Here is a 17,319-nt window from a genome sequence, read left to right as displayed (position 1 = left end):
GCCATGGACTTTGACCTTCAAATGGCTGGCGGGAGAATTCATTTATACTCTCGTTGCACCCTTAGTTAAAATATTTAAAATTACAACACAGATTTGTTGGAGAACTTAAAAAGCAAAAAAGACAGTTGGACAGCATGATTATGTTAGGACTGTACATTTATATTTTAATACTTTTGTATATTTATATTAATTTTAATATACATGTAACCATAAATGCTGTTCTATATATATATAAAGATTGTTGTATTTAATAATATTTTAGCGGAGGGCACAAGGGGGTTTATTATACCTTGCGAAACATCCAAGACAACTATAATAGAGGCTCATATTTTAATAAAATTTGCTTTAAAAGAAAACCAAAAGTTGTATGATATCATCCCTCAATATCGACGTTCAGTTGATGGATTTGAAGAAGCAACAGCGATAGGTGAGTACATTGATTTTGGACCCATGCTTGCATCTGAATAATCTTTCCTCCTGGAAAGAATTAAAAACAGGTCTGTTTTGAGTCTCATGATGATGCTATTCTGGATCTGAGAAAAACATGCAAATTTGTTTCCTATTTTTTTTAATTTTATCAGATTTTATCAGGTGAATGCAGTCCATAAGTTCAAGTTTTTATATGATGACAGGACCTACACTTAGGGCTCAGTACCGATAACACTGCTGATATTGATGGAGTAGAAATAAGTGATGTATTGGCAGCTTTATCTGAGGCGAGAAGTCCTAGAACACCTACATAAATGTTAGGATTCAGAGGAAGAAATATTTTTCTACCTCACCCAATCCTATTGCATTAACGAGGCTGAAGTTGGCTGCTTATTCGCCAGCTTCTTATTCGCGTTTTTTGTTCCACCTTAAATGCTGCTGCTGTGATGTTATGCCGCCTTTCGCCTGTAGATGGCTCTCTATAGTCATTTTTAAAAATACTAATCCGAGTGGATTACTGCACATATCCTCAGTAAAGGGGAATATGTAAGTAATGATTATCCAAATTGCATTTTTGTATGAAACACATTTCAGAAAATCGAAAACCAATTTTCAAAACTCACAATAACACAAACTGGCATGTTAGACAACAAGTAAATAAGACAAAGGCAAAACGTGAATTCTCAAAGTCGCAAAATCTTGCATTTTGCAAGAAATGTTATTATAGCAGTTTTCAATTGGACATTTAGAACATGGCATATGAGAATATATGGTTAACTGAGGATGAGCAAAGGGTGATGACACTTTCTGCTTATTGCTATGACCCTCCCTCCTGATTATAAAATCGTCTCACAATTCTGCCACTGAGGTGTGAGACACAATGTAACAGACTGTCAAAATCCTGAACTTCAGGAAATGTTGCTGTACCATTTTTAAAATATGACCCTCTGAACATGGCATGAGAGAATTCATTGGGAAAAGCTAATTGCTCTTTCTGTTGTATTGCGATGGCCCCAGTTTAGAAAAAAAAATCTCAGAATTCTGACAAAAGGTCTGAGACACAATGTAACAAATTATGAAAATCATGAAGTATAAGAAAATTTACTGTACCATTTTTTAAAATATGACCCTCTGAACATGGCATGTGAGGATTTATAGTCAACAAAATAGCACCCCTTCTGCTGATTTACTTTTTCCCTCCTTCCTCGTTACCAAAACATCTTAGTATTCCGACACTAAGGTAAGAGAGACAAAATCACTCATCACGAACATTTGTAATTACGACACTTCACTGTTGCATTTCTGCGTTGTGACATTCTGAACATGGCATGTTAAAGTATATAGAAAACCTAGATCAGAACAGGCTAAATGCAATTCAAAGTGATTTATATTTTTTTAATTCTTTCTAAATGATAAAATATGTTTTTCAGTGATTATGACACTTCGGTATTACATCAAATATGCTTCAATGCCAAAATAAATAATAATGGAAAAAATACCCACAGTGGACATTCATAGTTGTGATTATAGGAATGTTAAATATCAGGTGAGTAGCTGCGTCAGCATGCGTAGGCTGCAAAGGAAAAATTAAAGGATTATTCCATGCTGAAAAGAGAAGAAAGGAAACATAACGTGTTGGCCGTGGAGCCTTCTTCAGGTGTGAGAAAGACAGGGCAGTAAGCAAAGATAATTTTCTTTATCTTTACTTACTGCAGTTTATCTTTGATGACAACCAAAGACGTTAGGAAGTTTTACGGCTAACAGCTCCACATCAACTTCCTTTTATAATTAACCTCATCAGATCCCTCAACTCCTAACTCTTCCAATTTCTCACTTCAGAGAAGGATAAAAAACTCAATCATCCTCTACAGAGAAAAACCATCAACACCCCTACCACCTCCACCAATCCTAACCTTGTTGTTACTATACCCTCTGACCTTTCCCTTTCACCCCTTTGCATCCTCAGCTAACATATTTTAAAATTACAATAGACTGTATAGTATTTATGTTTAAAATTAAGGTAAATATGTCAAAATATCAAAATCCAACTGCACAGTGCTGTCGTAACAATGCTTGTCAAGTTCTCAAACAAACCTGCATTGTATTTTTAAAATATTTCAGCAGAGGATTCAACTGGAGTATAAATGACGATTCGACGATAATTTTTCTTGGGTGAATATGGTTTTCTGGGGAGTTGCGATGTTGGGCATTATTGGACATTTCCCGGTTACCCTGACACGTGTTAAACACTCGCAGTTCCTGCAAATATTAAAATGGTTATGGTTTCGCTGAGAAATCCAATCGACTGAAGACAACGTTTACATCGCAAAAGAACCCCGTCCCTGGGTGGACTCGAACCACCAACCTTTCGGTTCACAGCCGAACGCGCTAACCGATTGCGCCACAGAGACTGACTGGCAGGATCTTTTCTCGAATCACACGTTTTTGGTTAAAAAAAATATCTTACCGTTTATTTTGCCAACCGGTAATATTTCTTCTGCACTGATAACCAAGAATTGAATTTCATTTTTCGCAAGCTGTGTGAATTTCATCAAAAACAAGTTTTCCAGAAAGGAGATGAACACATGCATTTAACGAAATCAAGCCCTTTGTGAGTGCCCAAAATGGTACGTTCTGTACTACAAGATAGGAAGAAAGACACGGCTGGGATTTGAATCTCGGTTCTTTTGTTTAACAGAGAAGCGCTTTAACCAACTAAGCTACGGTGACAGGACAGCCATTACCTTTTACAGCCACTTGGACACACCGCTCTAAGACATCTGCGTTCAGTAAGCGCTGAACCTGCGCTCAGAGCAAATTGCCTCTTTTACATAGCAGCCCCGACACTGAGAAACGAAGAGAACTGGCTTTTATCTGGCATTTTTCATGTCCAATGCGTTTGACATCTCCCAAGGGCGACAGAGTTCTTTTGCGACACTATTTCTTCTTTTTTATTTCTGTACGCCTTGATAAAAAACGAGAAATCGTGCAAGGGAAAAATGTCTTTTTTTCATAGAGAAAACGTGCACCAGGAAATGTTGTGTTGAGAAGAAGTGATTTAACATGATACGTGACCTAATTAATCGGAGCAATTGCTCACCCACCGAGGTTGGAGAGTCTGTTGGATGTGATAATTATACGGTGCTGTGGAAGAAAACAGTCTTTCTTTGAATTCTCAATCAATCGGAATTTCAATGCGAAATATAAACCCCTTGTCTGATTTAAAGAGGTTATATTTTAAAACTCATAAAAAATCAGAAAACACATGTTTCTCACTTTGAAATTTTAGACGGAGCGGTGCGTTACTAGTAGCGGCGCTGAGCACACTATGGGGTAATTCAGGTCATGTAAAATGCCAGCGGTTTAATAAACAACGCGTCTGATTTCGGATCATAAGATTGTAGGTTCGACTTCTACCTGGCTCGTGTAAATTTTATTCAAACTCCTCAGTAATACATGTATATTATGTGATGAACCGCACCTGAAAGCAAACGTTGGGTCTGTTTCCTTTGTTTTCCAGCATGAAGTAGCAAATCGTTACAAAAAGCACCTGCTAATGTCCAATAGCGGGTTTTTTTCCAAATTACATTTTCAGGCTTCAGACACTTTTTAATAAAACAAAAGTGTCCGGAAACTCATTAACTTTCAGGTTTGCTTGAACCTGTACTAAAAAAAGTTATCTGAAACTTCCGGGATTCCATTTTCTGATGTAGCTGTCTCTAAAGTTGGACGTGATGTTAAGCAGATGTGAACTGTGCCTTTTCTCTTCAAAAAAAAAACAAAGTTCTTTTTTTCCCCTCCACTCCAATGCTGGAGACTGTAAGCCTGTGTGAGCTCCACACTGCGTGTCCTGTACTGCTCTATTTTGTTTAGATTATCTATGTGGTGTACAGATAGAACTCAACTGCATGGTGTGAATTCCGTGTTCAGGACCAGCAGAACCTGAAAAATTAACAGCTGACCTCGACGTGATTTGAACACGCAGCCTTCTGATCTGGAGTCAGACGCGCTACCGTTGCGCCACGGGGTCACAACAATCAGCGTCTTTGAATTCCCCAAAAGACACAAATCAGCTTCACAAAAAAAAAAATCTCCTGTGAAGAGCGCCGCTCTTCCGAAGAGAGTCTCTTCATCCCAGACCACATTTTATTCTTCCTGCGCAGCTCTTGTGCAGATGTTGTTCTCAATTACAGATCCAGGAACACTGATTTTTTTTCCTATTTTTTTTAAATTAAGTACCCCATGGTGCAACGGTAGCACGTCTGTCTCTAAATCCCCAAGTTCATTTTCAAAGTATATCGGAGTCAACTGATACTGATCAGGTTCTGCTGCTACTGAACCTGCAGTCTTCACCTTAAAGTTCAATTCCCCAAGCCTTTTGACATTATATGTCCATCCCTTCTCGTCAAAACTTGTATTTTCACAGGGTACCCTTCAGAAATCGCAGTATAGAATGAAAAAACTCCAGTAGATCTCGGCCGCTGTTGGTGATTTTCCTTTAAAAATAAATGAATCTCTGGAAATTTTACGGAGTCCCACAGGCCTTTTTTAGTGAGGGACAGCAGCGGCCACATCAGGAACTGCGTCCCCTTGTCCAATCCGGTAGGTGCCAGCCCCAGCAGAATGTACTGGTAACTGAGCACCGCACCCGTCCCCAGGAGTTGCATGGTGTTGTCCATTCTGCCTCACACCGCCTTGGCGAAGGGGCAGCTCCAGAACACGTGCTTCTGAGTCTCCTCGATGAAACACGTGTCCCGGGGGCAATGCGGGTTCCTGGTAAGCGAGTGTCTGTAGAGGACCTCTCTGGTGGCCAGTCTCTTGTGTACGGCCATCCAGTTGAGGTCCTTCAGTTGATTGTCCAGTTCTTTAGGCATATATATTGCATATATAGCTCACTGTGTATATAATGAAGAAGCAGAGGTTAGTTTCTCATCTGCGCGTTACAGAGCCTTACGCAACTCGTACTGTACCAACAGCTAGGGTTTGATCCCTGCACGGGCTATTAGTTGAAAGGCCATTGTAAATGACGTGTAAGAGATTTATAGATACTGTAGATACTTTATTGATCCCGTGAGGGAAATTAATAAAGCTTATAAAGCTGGCTTTTATGTTTCACACTAAATTGCGATCTTGAAACCAAAATAATTAGAAATATGGAACACAACCGTTGTTCCCCAAGAAGGAAAGCTGTTTAACACTGACGTCACTCCTTTTTATTTAACCCAGATTGTGAAGACAACTCCGCCCTATCAAAGGAAAATGTTGCACAAAAGTTGGAAAGCACACTCTGAATCCATCTGTACTGTATATTTGATTTCTGCGATCCGTTCAAGGCTGCTTGGTGCTTCACAAGCAAGTCATTTCAGGGAAGAAACTGAGTTTAGAGAACTACTGGTGCATTTTCACTCATTGAATTTGATCTTTGTACTCTCTTTTCATTCTCAGCTATCATATTTCAAAATTACAGTTCAGATTTGTTGGAAAACTTCACAGGCATTATTAAGTTAGGACTGTACAATTGTATTTTAATATCTTGGTATATTTACCTTCATTTTAATATGGATGTAACCATAAATGTTGTACTTTTGTCGTACATTTTAACTGAGGACGCACGGCGACTATTATACCTTGTGATACATGCAAGACATCTGTAAACGAAGATGTAATTACAGTCAAATCGGCAATTAACAGAAAACCACAATTTGTATAATATTATTTCTCTATGTCGATGATCAGTTGAAGGATTTGAAGAAACTATATATTATTCCTCGATATCGATGATCAGTTGAAGGATTTGAAGAAACAGCAGCCATAGCAGGTGATTTTGGTTTTGAACCCATCTTTACACCTCAATAATCCATTTGTCCTCGAAAAAAGAAAAGACAGGCATGTTTTGAATCTCATAATGATCATATTCTCGATCCAAAGAAACATAAATTTGATTCCTTCCGTAGTATTTTGGATTTTCTTACGAAGATCTCACGAAGTATTGCCAGGATCTATATTTAGCGTTCGGTAGCGAAAACACTGCTGATATTGATTGAGTAGAAATCTATGATGTATTGACAACTTTATCTGAAGCGAGAAGTCCTAGAACGCTGCCTATGAAGTGTTAGGATTCATACCAAGATATACTTTTTGTTTTCAACCCAAAATGCTGCTATTGCATTACACATTATATGAACATTACCAGTTTTGGTAGCTTCTCTGCACCATTTTTCAAAACTGAAACTAATTACAAAATTACTTAAGATCAACCATGACAAAAAATTATAAATCAGGACTAATATTAATATCAACTGATGTTACTACAGAAAAAAAGATTTAACTGAAATATTAATAAGACTATGCAAGCCTAAAAAGTAGAACAATTCAATTTATATAACTTTTTTTTTAGAAATGGGCTCACACACCGGAAGACACTAACATTTCTCTTTGTTAGAGTATGTGGATAACAGTTTAACCCAAAATGTTTGGAGTCCAGAGGGAGGACTTGCTCGCTGAATGATCTCTCAAGAAATCCCTGGTGAGATTCAACAGGTGTTTTCTTCAACAGCCACTAAAAGTCTGATGACCTTCTCTGGATTTCCTGAATATGACGTAAAATTAGTTCAAATCATTTGGTAGTTAACAGAACGAAATGCTTTGGAGGTACATTTAAAACAGCAGAGCAACACTGTAGCACTTTGTGTGTGACTGAATTTAATTGTGTAAACCTGGCTCTCTATGAACACGAGCAAAGAGTTCTCACTCAACAGAAGATTGCGATGTGAGCACAACAATATAAGATATCTCAAGATGCCAGGGATTTCATACATGAAAAGCATGCACTCTACCACTGAGCTACACAAGACGGTAATGTGATATCAGAATTTCAGAGTTCTTGACGGATTCAGGCTCCTTCTCAGAGGTCCTTGCTCGCCAAATAACTTTGCATCTGAGGAAGAGTACCACGGAAAAAAAACAACTCAACAAGAGAGCGCGTTGGTTGCTCTTGCTCTTAATGCAAGGAGCTGTTTTTTTTTTCCTCGCAATAATCATTATTAACCAGAAACAGCAGCACAGGTAGGTCGCATTTGTGATTATGTCACTTCTCTGCTTCAGCAAGGTCAATGAAAGACTCTGAAAGTAGTAAAGCAAAACTGAACTCAAAATCATATTAGGAATTCTGAGCGATATCTCCATACAGGTAATCCAATAAGAACGTTGAAATATTTGAATATCATCTCTCTGTATATTGCGCTGCTTTTTACCCAGAGTAAAACTATTGGATTGAAGGAATGCTAACCGCTGGGTTAAAATGTATAGTTGTTATTTTGAGAAATCTGTAAATTCGTGATCTTATATGTTTTAAAAGACAGCACAGGAAAAAACGACAGTGCTGATTATTTTCCAGAGACGGAGCACTGATGACCTATCCGAGCTAATTGATAAAGCCCACCCAGTGGATACTCTAGCAGAACGTCAAAGAACATTCACCTTTGTATCCAAAGAAACCACAGGAACAACATCAGGAAGCACAATCAATTCCCCTTTTAAATCTTTCCTGTAAGGTATGCTATGTGAATTCATGAAGTTAATCCTCTGATCTCTTTTGATCACGAACAAAGTATTTCTGATGGAGCGCTATGTTCAAAGATTTAATAAGCTTTACCCCTGCCAACGATTCGGCGTGAAGAATTAAAAGTTTCACAGACAAAAGCAGCTCACCACCACAGCCAATATTAAATGTACTTGCCGGAACACTATCATGTGCACTGCCTCAAAAGTGATCTCGGCAGATGTTGTTCCCTACATAAAGCTGAACGTGCCAAAGAGAATTTCTGTTGAGAAAACAAAATATTTTTTCTGCCTTGATGTTAAGCTGACAGCCTGTCTTTTAGAAAGTCTATCTCTAAACACTTCCCGCAGCCTAACAAAAAGCGCTTTTACAGATCGTATTGCAGGTCTTAAAATACTAACATTTGGCAGCAGTGGGATTTGAACCCACACCCCCAGAGAAACTGGAGCCTAAATCCAGCACCTTAGACTGCTCGGCCACACTACCTTCCTCCATACCCCTCTTCCTCGCATTGCTGGCTTGGACTGGGGGGCTTCAGCTCTTGTCGTCGGATCTAATGATATCATGACATGTGGAAGTGACTGCACCTTCATCTTCCGAGATGCTTTCAATAGCACAAACGCTACTTTCACCAGCACAAACATAGCAATAATGAAGATGGTGGGATTCATCCTTTGTGCTATTTGTAGGGGTGCAACTCTATGGCGATCTACTGACTTGAAGAGCAAAAATCAAAATCCTCTGCTACTACTGTTGCTTTTTTCATAGTTTCTTCAAATCCTTCATTTGAACGTCGATTTTGAAGGATATTGATGATAATACCACATAAATTGTGGTTTTCTTGTGATCGCCAATTTTATTCAAATACCAGCCTTTTTTACAGTTCCTTGCGTGTTTCACAAGGTATAATAGCCCCCCTCGCATCCACAGCTAACATATTTTAAAATGACAATAGATTATACAGCATGCATGTTAACATTTATATTAAAAATATATAAATAAAATAAAGTAAAGATACCAAATAACATACAGTGCTAACCCAATAATTCTTGTCAGGTTCTCCAACAAATCTGCGTTGTTATTTTAACATGTTTCAGCTGAGGGTGCAACAGGAGTATAAATGAATTTTCTCGCCAGCCATTCAAAGACCAAATTCCATGAGTGAACATTATTTTCTCAGATGTTGCCGGCATTGGACTTTGCCGGTGGTATTGAATTATGTCCACAACTGTTGTAGTAGTTCCTTCTTGAAGTTCGACACGTGCAAAGCACTCTTAATATCATAGGTGTTAATGTTCGCTGAGTCTATTCGAGTGATGGTGTGTATCCTTGCCTATCATTGGGAGACGGGTAGCTTTTTTACACTCAGATTCCAATCTTCAATGCTTTGTGTGAGAGCTTACATAACTTTCATTTTCTCACATTTTCTGACGACTGTTCCAAAGGGGCACCCTGTCAATTCCAAATACTTTTCAAAAATCTGCCTGCATGTTTGATTATTGTCATTTCATTTAGAAAAAGTTCAATATTGATCATAACTAAAGAAAATAATGATCACGAACAAAAAAGGGATAAAGATGCGAGTCGATCTTGAATCACAGCTGGGTGACACGGGCTTCTGTTCTGATATGGTTGTATGAGAAACAGGAGGAATCGCCAATCTCCTATAGAACATGAGTTGAATCAGGAGTGAGACATTTTGTATACTCGTGCATATGTCAACGCCTGACCTACATCATAAAACTAACATTAAGTTGTCAGAGACATTCATTTATATACAAACGAGACAGACCAAGTAATAATTTTACATTAGTTCAGGTGGGTAAACCTGAACTAACTAACTAATAAACCTATTAATAATTCTACATTAACGTGTCCTACAATGATCAGACTAATTGAAATGGTCTGATTCAGAGCCTGTGCAGTTCGTGCTAATTACAACAAGGACAGTTCTGATAATTTTCTGACGCGAGGCCTGACGCGTTATTCATTACGCCACTGACCCTGCTATTGTAGTGCTAAAAAAACACGTTTTCTACATTTATGTCTGTTTAAAAATCACTCTCTAAAAAAGACAAAGGGTTTGTGTGTCGCGCTAAAATTCCGCTTCATTTCGAATGCAAATAAAAACCGTTTTGTTCCAAGAAATCATAAATTTGTCACATCCTTCATACTATACTTCTCTCTTGTATTAGTAAAGCATTTTGGTTTAAACTGAACAATATATGAAAGGTTTCATCTATACACTTACACATAATAAGTATACGAATAAATACTCGGAAGAAGCCGCAGCTCAGGTATTAGAGAGATTTAAAATCGGATCGGAGGATTTAGAGTCCAGACTGCAAAAAGACAGCTGACACAGGTCTTTTATAGAACCGTTTTGATTTTCTCTCCTTTGTCCCCGTGGCGTCATTGTCCTGCTCGCAGCCGAGCCCGACACACGTCTGGTTTTTGTCGCTAGGCGCACACCCTGCGGTCCATGTGGGTCCTAATACCCCAGTACAATGACGGACCACTAAACTGTAAACAGGTGCCGTCCTTCGGCTGAGACGTAAAACCGAGGTCCTGACTCTCTGTGATCATTCAGGAGAATGGTGGTGGTGGAGGGGAGTCCCCATTACCTGTAAAGCGCATTGAGTGGAATATCCAGAACAGCGCTATATAAGTGTAAGCAATAATGATTATTATTATTATAATGTAAAATGCAATAAAAAATAAAAAAATATATCAAACTTTGATTCAAAATAGATTAATGTAAAAACTGATAAAGCTAATGCTTTTTTCAGGGCTATATCCACTTTTGTTTTAAAAAGCGAAGTCTGTCGCGATTGTGAAAGTTAGAGAATGTGTCCCAGCGGGTGCCTTCATATCGCGAGCGTCAGTCTCGCCCGTAGCTGCGAGAAGGTTAAAAGCGCCCAAGTGATCTGTCTTTCGTCAGAGTAATTGCCGGAGCAGTAAGACGCAGAGCACCATCCAGCAGCTGTAGACGATGTTCGGGGAAGAGCTAATTCTGTTTTTAGCACAGGGAGTGAGAATGAGCTCAGTCCAGCTCCCAGCACAATCCATCCTGGTTTGGTTAAAGTGCGTCTGAGGCTCTTTGGATCGTAACGTAAAAAAAAACAATTGCTCACATCGTGTGACTTCCACGACAGGAAGGAAAGGTATCACTTAAAAAAATCAGAACTGAAGATTTGGATCCTGGGCCTCAATTTGATCAAATTATTAAAATGATAATTATCAAAATATCAGACTGTGTTTCTGCAACATTTCGTGCACAGTACGCCATTTTAATCTAAAACAGTCACAACGAGGGCTTTACACGCAGTGTGGGGTATTTTCCCCTTTTATATTTTTGCCACTTTATATCGAACCTGTTATACTCCCAGAAGTGCACAGTAGCTTGTACTTAATAAAAATGTACAATTCACCACTGGTATAAACAGATGTGTGCCGTGTTTGCCTTTGTAAGCATTTGTTTAAAAAATAAGTTCACAATACGATAAAAACACAGAAAGCACAAACTTTATAATACAACGATACAAAATCAATACCAAATCATTATGCCAATTAAGTACCTATCCTTTGAAAACAGAGAACACCTTTATATCTACAAAAAAACTTGACATTTGTATGTATTTTTGACTTACAAAGCAGACAGTGTAGTCCCTTAATTCAAAGATCAGATCTTGGCCAAAACAAGACAATCAGACGTGGGCTGAATTCGGAACAGGAACCTCTACTTCGTCGTTTATTGAGCTTTTGATCAATGTCTGATTGAAACAGATTCGCTTTTTTAACTCTTTGATTAAAGTACACAAAAAGCACCTTCCTTCGAGCCGGAATCAAACCAGCGACCTAAAGATTCCCCGTTGATTTCTCTACAGTCCTCCGCTCTACCAACTGAGCTATCGAAGGAATGTCAAACATTGCTTTCTGGCACATACTGCCCAATGTTGTGAAATGTTCCGGGTGATTTAAATCCCACTTCGACATCAAGTTTCCAACTTGTTTCCTTAGTATTGTTTACCTTGAATTTAAGCCACGAACCAGGATTCTACTGTATAAACTTCCAGGGATATTACAAAATGTTTGATGGGGCATCAATCATTCCAGGCGGAAATTGACTCCTTTTTTTTTTCTCGAGGGATCATATTAAACATTTCATTAGTATCGAGAGGAGGATCACCATGAGACACAAAACAGTTTCTTTCTGTCTTTATTAGAAAGTACCGTTTGTGCTACATTAATAATATTTTCGTGGAAATAAAGAAGTTGTACATTTTAAAATTTATATTTGAATCGAAATGTGGTTTTGAGTTAAATATTAGCGTGTTCATGTAATTAGTTTGTTTGTCATTACTATATATATATTGCCATTTTACTAGAATTTGTAACTGTAGTTCACTAGTTGTGTTTTTTATGATGATGAGACATTTGTTTATTACAATATTGTATAGAATGTATAATTTGAACTACATATTTTTCAGGTGTGAATAATTGTACATTTTAAGAATAAATTTCTAAAACAACTCATTGGCTTTATTTACTAGTTTCTACACCTATAAAAATCTTTCTTTGATGTATAATATACCTTTAACTATATATGTATAATAGTCCTCTAAATTCATCCGTATAATAGAACTCCAACCATTTATGTATAATAAACATATAATCATAGATGTCTAATTGACGGATAACGATATACGTATATTAGAATTTCATTCTAGACCAGTTACGGAGCACATTTACACGTCTAAGGTATGCGTTTGATAGTCGTATATTCTACATCTTTTGCCCACTGGGATGTGCCGATTTTAACTTAGCAAACCAAGATACACATTTTCTAATGCAGCCTTAATTACAAGACTGTTTCTCGAAAGCGTGTTATGTAAAAAAAGAGAAAAACGAAAATATATGGATGACAATCTTTCAAAGCTGAAGATTTTACTTTTGAAAAACTGACATTTTATGTATGCAGATGCATTCGCTGGTTTTAGAACTTTGCTGTACGTCCTGAATCATTTTCAGTGTTAAAAAGTGGGTGTAGATTATTCTTTCACGCTAGGACGCGAGTGTGTACATGTGTTTGATTTTCGTTTCACTGATTCTCATTGAAGATTTGGGAATTAACGACGAAAGAATCATTTGCCTCGGAAAGCAAAAGGTTTGGTTCTCAACGATATTGAAGACACGCCCATGTAGAGCAGGGTGTGATGATTTGTACTATAAAAGACCAAGTGCTCAAAGTGACGTCTGCGATTACCGTTTAGACTTTTCATCTTGGGCGCACTTTTAGAAAGCAAAGATAGAGCAGTTTTGTTGAATCACTCTACAGTTGCTGTCAGCAGAGTGGCGCAGCGGAAGCGTGCTGGGCCCATAACCCAGAGGTCGATAGATCGAAACCATCCTCTGCTATATACATTTTATGCACGATTGATAAGCACACCATCAGTTTAATGAAGTGCATTAAAACTGATTTTTTCTCTCGTGCGTATGCAAGCTTCACACTTACGGTACTCTTTCATCTTTACCAATAACAGATGCCCAAACGTATCTTTGGTTGTTCTGCGATCCTTCATAGTTTCCTCAATTCCTTCAAATGAACATCCATATCAAAGCAATTATGTACATATATATATTACAATTAAGGTACATATTAAAAATATCAACGCACATTTGTATAATGCTCATTTAATAATGATTGTCAAGGATTGTCAAGTTCTCCAACAAATCTGTGTTCTAATTTTAAAATATTTTTGCTAAGGATACAACGGGTGTATAAATGAATTCTCCCAACAGCAGTTAAAGAAAAATTCCACACGTGAAGATGGTTTTCTTGGACATTGACTTAGGTACTTAATTGTTTACTTGTTGTAGTTCCACACGAGTAAAACACGAAGATTTCCTGCAACATTCAAGAGGGTTTGCAAAGAAATCCCTTCAATTTTTACCAGAGATTATGTTTACATCATCACAATCTGAAGCGCGTCCCTGAGTGCGTTTGACCCACCAGCCCTTTGTATAACAGCTGCACAGGGACACATTCCTGTTGCTTTTCACAACTCACATGTTTGTAGTTAAAGAAAATAAAATACTGTCATTTTCCTGCCAGCTGGCAGTATTTCTTCTGCACTGACCAAGAGTAACCAAGAACTTCATTTAATCTTTCGCAGGCTGTAATCTACAGAAAAGGGAGTGAATACATGTACAGTATTAAGCTAAATCAAGCCGACGGAGATGCAATGCTGTTGTTTTTCTCCACTTTTCGTTAAAAGGAGAAAAAATCACTGGCATTTTTTTGCAGCATTTCTTCTGTCCTGATAAGCAAGATTTGTATTTTATCTTTCAGAAGTTGTATGAATTTCTTGAAGTTCAGAAACAACTTGTTACAGAAAAGAAATGAACACTTGCTTCAAAGTAAATCAAGACGTATGTCTCTTTCGCTGTGTGTGCTCTTATCTGTCCATCTCTCTCTCCTCTTCTCTCACTCTGGCAGTCTGTGCAGAGTATCTGAAGGGGATGTAACACCACTTGGCAAAGAAGAAAAATTCTCAGAGGCAGAATAAAAAATCATTATTCTCTTCTCAGTCAGATTCACAGCTTAGACTCACACTCAGACTGAAGCTCAACTCCATAGTGATCTATATCCTGAAAAACCTAAACCAGAGGGCATTCAGGCAATCAGTGCTGCTACATAAATAATATCAGACAGAACAGCCTGGACTCAGGTCACATCTCCCCCTTTTCTCCTTCCTCACAGCCGCTTAGAGACATAAAAGAGCTCCTGGTTCTCCTCTCTGTGAACTGGGCTCAGGGGTCACTGATCTGGCAGTTGTGGGCTCTGTTCCAGGTCGGAAGCAAGAAGGTTCTATTAAACCTTTCCAGGTCTTCCAGCCCTTCAGTATTACTTTCTTTACTGTATATCAGGCTCCAAACATGTTTTTTAAGTGTTTTATAACACAAGTGAGTGTGGAATTATCTTTGTATTTATGTAATAAACACCAGTATGGACACTCTGATCAGTATATTGATTATTAGTAGCCAAAGGCCGATGGTCGTGACTAAAATAGTGACCAGTTGACCAGTCTGTAGCTCTGAGCAGTGGGACTCAGATCACACAGAAGAAGACCTGTCTGTGTGTGATTCTACACCAGCCCTGGGATTCAGCTGCTCTCACAAGTGTCTCACAGACAGTCTTATAAATGTTCAGGTGGGTAGCTGCGTCAGCATGCGTAGGCTGCAAAGGAACAAGTAATAGGTTTATTCCATGCTGAAAAAAAGAAGAAAGAGAACACAACGTTTCGGCCGTGGAGCCTTCTTCAGGTGTGAGCAAGGTGTGAGGTGCTCACACCTGAAGAAGGCTCCACGGCCGAAACGTTGTGTTCTCTTTCTTCTTTTTTTCAGCATGGAATAAACCTATTACTTGTTCCTTTGCAGTCTTATAAATGTACAATTAGATGAAGTCTTGTAACAGTTATACAGTTAATTTAAATCATCGGACTACCTATAGAGCTGAGAGCTGGGTTGAAATAAAACCAGGATACACGTTTTAACCTCCAGGAACATGAGTCTAATCCTCCTGGCTTCTATACTCTGATGATTCGTGTAAAACCCTTGAAAGCGCTTATTTCAGGGACTCGTGCTCGTTCTCTATTGCTCCACACGGGTACACTTTGTAACACATTAATCTGTGAAGTAAACGCTTTTCTTTTTGCAACATTTCGAGTACCTCTGGCATTCATGAAAAAGACACTCAAAAGCAGCAGAGACGCGCTCTGCTCTGTCAGAATAAGCGCTGTGACGTCACAGACACCAGCCAGAGCGCCGGGATCAGAGAGAGAGAAACCACGGGAGGCGCACGGAGCGCACAGAGAAGAGCTATTGATCACTTATCTATCGACAACCAATTATTTAAACTGAAGAACCGTAGAAAAATCGATTAACTTCACCGATTGGTGAGTACTGATTCATTTCTTGACCCTGTTTAAGTATCTAGAAAACAGTTAATAAAAACTGTATCGACCAATTACCATAATGCTAGTATTTATGTAATATTAGTGATACTTACAGTGTTAGGGTCAGAGTATTAACACTCATCATCATGTTAGTTTTCATGAGAGTATTACTGTTATTATAAGTATTATTAGTCTAGTAGTAGTTTTTGTCAGTGTTAGTAACAATGATAGTGTAAGTTTTGGTGATAGTGTTACTGTTGTAATATTAGCAGTACCTGCATTAGTGTTAGTTATAGTGTATCTGTACCTAAGAGTGTATGCGGTGCCTATGTCCGTATATAGTGTCTATTTGTGTATCTGTGAGTCTGTGAGTGTATACAGATGCAGCTATTCAAAGTGCGCGTTACAGACACGTACCGCAGGTGGCATCGCACAGCGTGACGCAAGATGACGCGTGGCACCGCAGTACGTGATTGGTTGACCGACAGGGGCACTCGTGGTCCGTTGGTCTGTCGTAGAAAGACTTACAGTAAACGTCTTTGCTGTGCCCGTTGTAGATATTGAATTTTACCACTGAAGGGAAATCTTAGTAGCTGAGCATAAAAAGAATAGGAGCATACTGTAACGCGTGTGAAGGCCATAAACGATATTAATTTTGGAACATAAACATACAGTATATACAGTAGCTGGTCTTGGTACTTTAAAGAAAAAAATACACACCAGTATTCCATTTCTCCCTAAACATTTTAAGCTTCGAAGTCTTTAACTAATGTGATACCGGAGTCAACAAGCATACTTTTAGAATTTGATTAATAGGGAATAGAATATGGAATCGCGTATCTAAAGAATTTAATAACGGTATGATTATATTCGTGTACTGCGACAGGGCTGTGTAGGGCTGTTTCGCCTCCCTGTTCATGCGAGTTGTCCTGTAGCCTACTGGTCTACGTGCCTGGCTAATAACTCGTAGGTTGTGTGTTCAAATCCAGCTGGTGCTGGACCTTTCTTTTAACAAACATTTCTTCGAAAAAATAGAATAGCGATATCATGGACAATCAACTGACTTTTATATTTCAAAATATCGCAACATGATCGATTCTAAGTCATTTTTGATAACAATCAACAAACAAACAAACATTTCTTTGAAAAAATGAGACGTTTCCCTTGGTCAGAGATATAAATATATAATATATAAATAAATTAAATTTAACTAGCATGTAAAATAGCGTGTGAAAAAGTGGTAGTTTTAAGCTTTTCTGCTAATATAATATGGAATCGCGTATCTAAAGAATTTAATAACGATATGATTATATTCGTGTACTGCGACAGGGCTGTGTAGGGCTGTTTCGCCTCCCTGTTCATGCGAGTTGT

At 38.3% G+C, this 17,319-nt stretch overlaps 4 non-coding genes across 4 annotated transcripts; all 4 read right to left on the bottom strand.

Moving 5' to 3' along the window:
• Positions 1 to 2,766: 2,766 nt before the first annotated feature.
• On the bottom strand, positions 2,767 to 2,840 carry trnah-gug (transfer RNA histidin (anticodon GUG)). The gene has a single exon. It is a non-coding gene; the product is annotated as a tRNA-His (tRNA).
• Positions 2,841 to 4,387: 1,547 nt separating this feature from the next.
• On the bottom strand, positions 4,388 to 4,459 carry trnaw-cca (transfer RNA tryptophan (anticodon CCA)). Its single transcript has one exon. It is a non-coding gene; the product is annotated as a tRNA-Trp (tRNA).
• Positions 4,460 to 8,394: 3,935 nt separating this feature from the next.
• Positions 8,395 to 8,476, bottom strand: trnal-uag (transfer RNA leucine (anticodon UAG)). Its single transcript has one exon. It is a non-coding gene; the product is annotated as a tRNA-Leu (tRNA).
• Positions 8,477 to 11,820: 3,344 nt separating this feature from the next.
• Positions 11,821 to 11,908, bottom strand: trnay-gua (transfer RNA tyrosine (anticodon GUA)). Its single transcript is given in 2 exon segments — positions 11,821 to 11,856; positions 11,872 to 11,908. It is a non-coding gene; the product is annotated as a tRNA-Tyr (tRNA).
• Between the last annotated feature and the right edge of the window lie 5,411 nt (positions 11,909 to 17,319).

The sequence above is a fragment of the Atractosteus spatula genome (assembly GCF_055471065.1).
Source record: "Atractosteus spatula isolate fAtrSpa1 chromosome 10 unlocalized genomic scaffold, fAtrSpa1.hap1 SUPER_10_unloc_3, whole genome shotgun sequence".
NCBI lineage: Eukaryota > Metazoa > Chordata > Actinopteri > Semionotiformes > Lepisosteidae > Atractosteus > Atractosteus spatula.
Note: the sequence above shows the minus strand (reverse complement) of the source record. Positions and strands in the feature narration are given on the sequence as shown.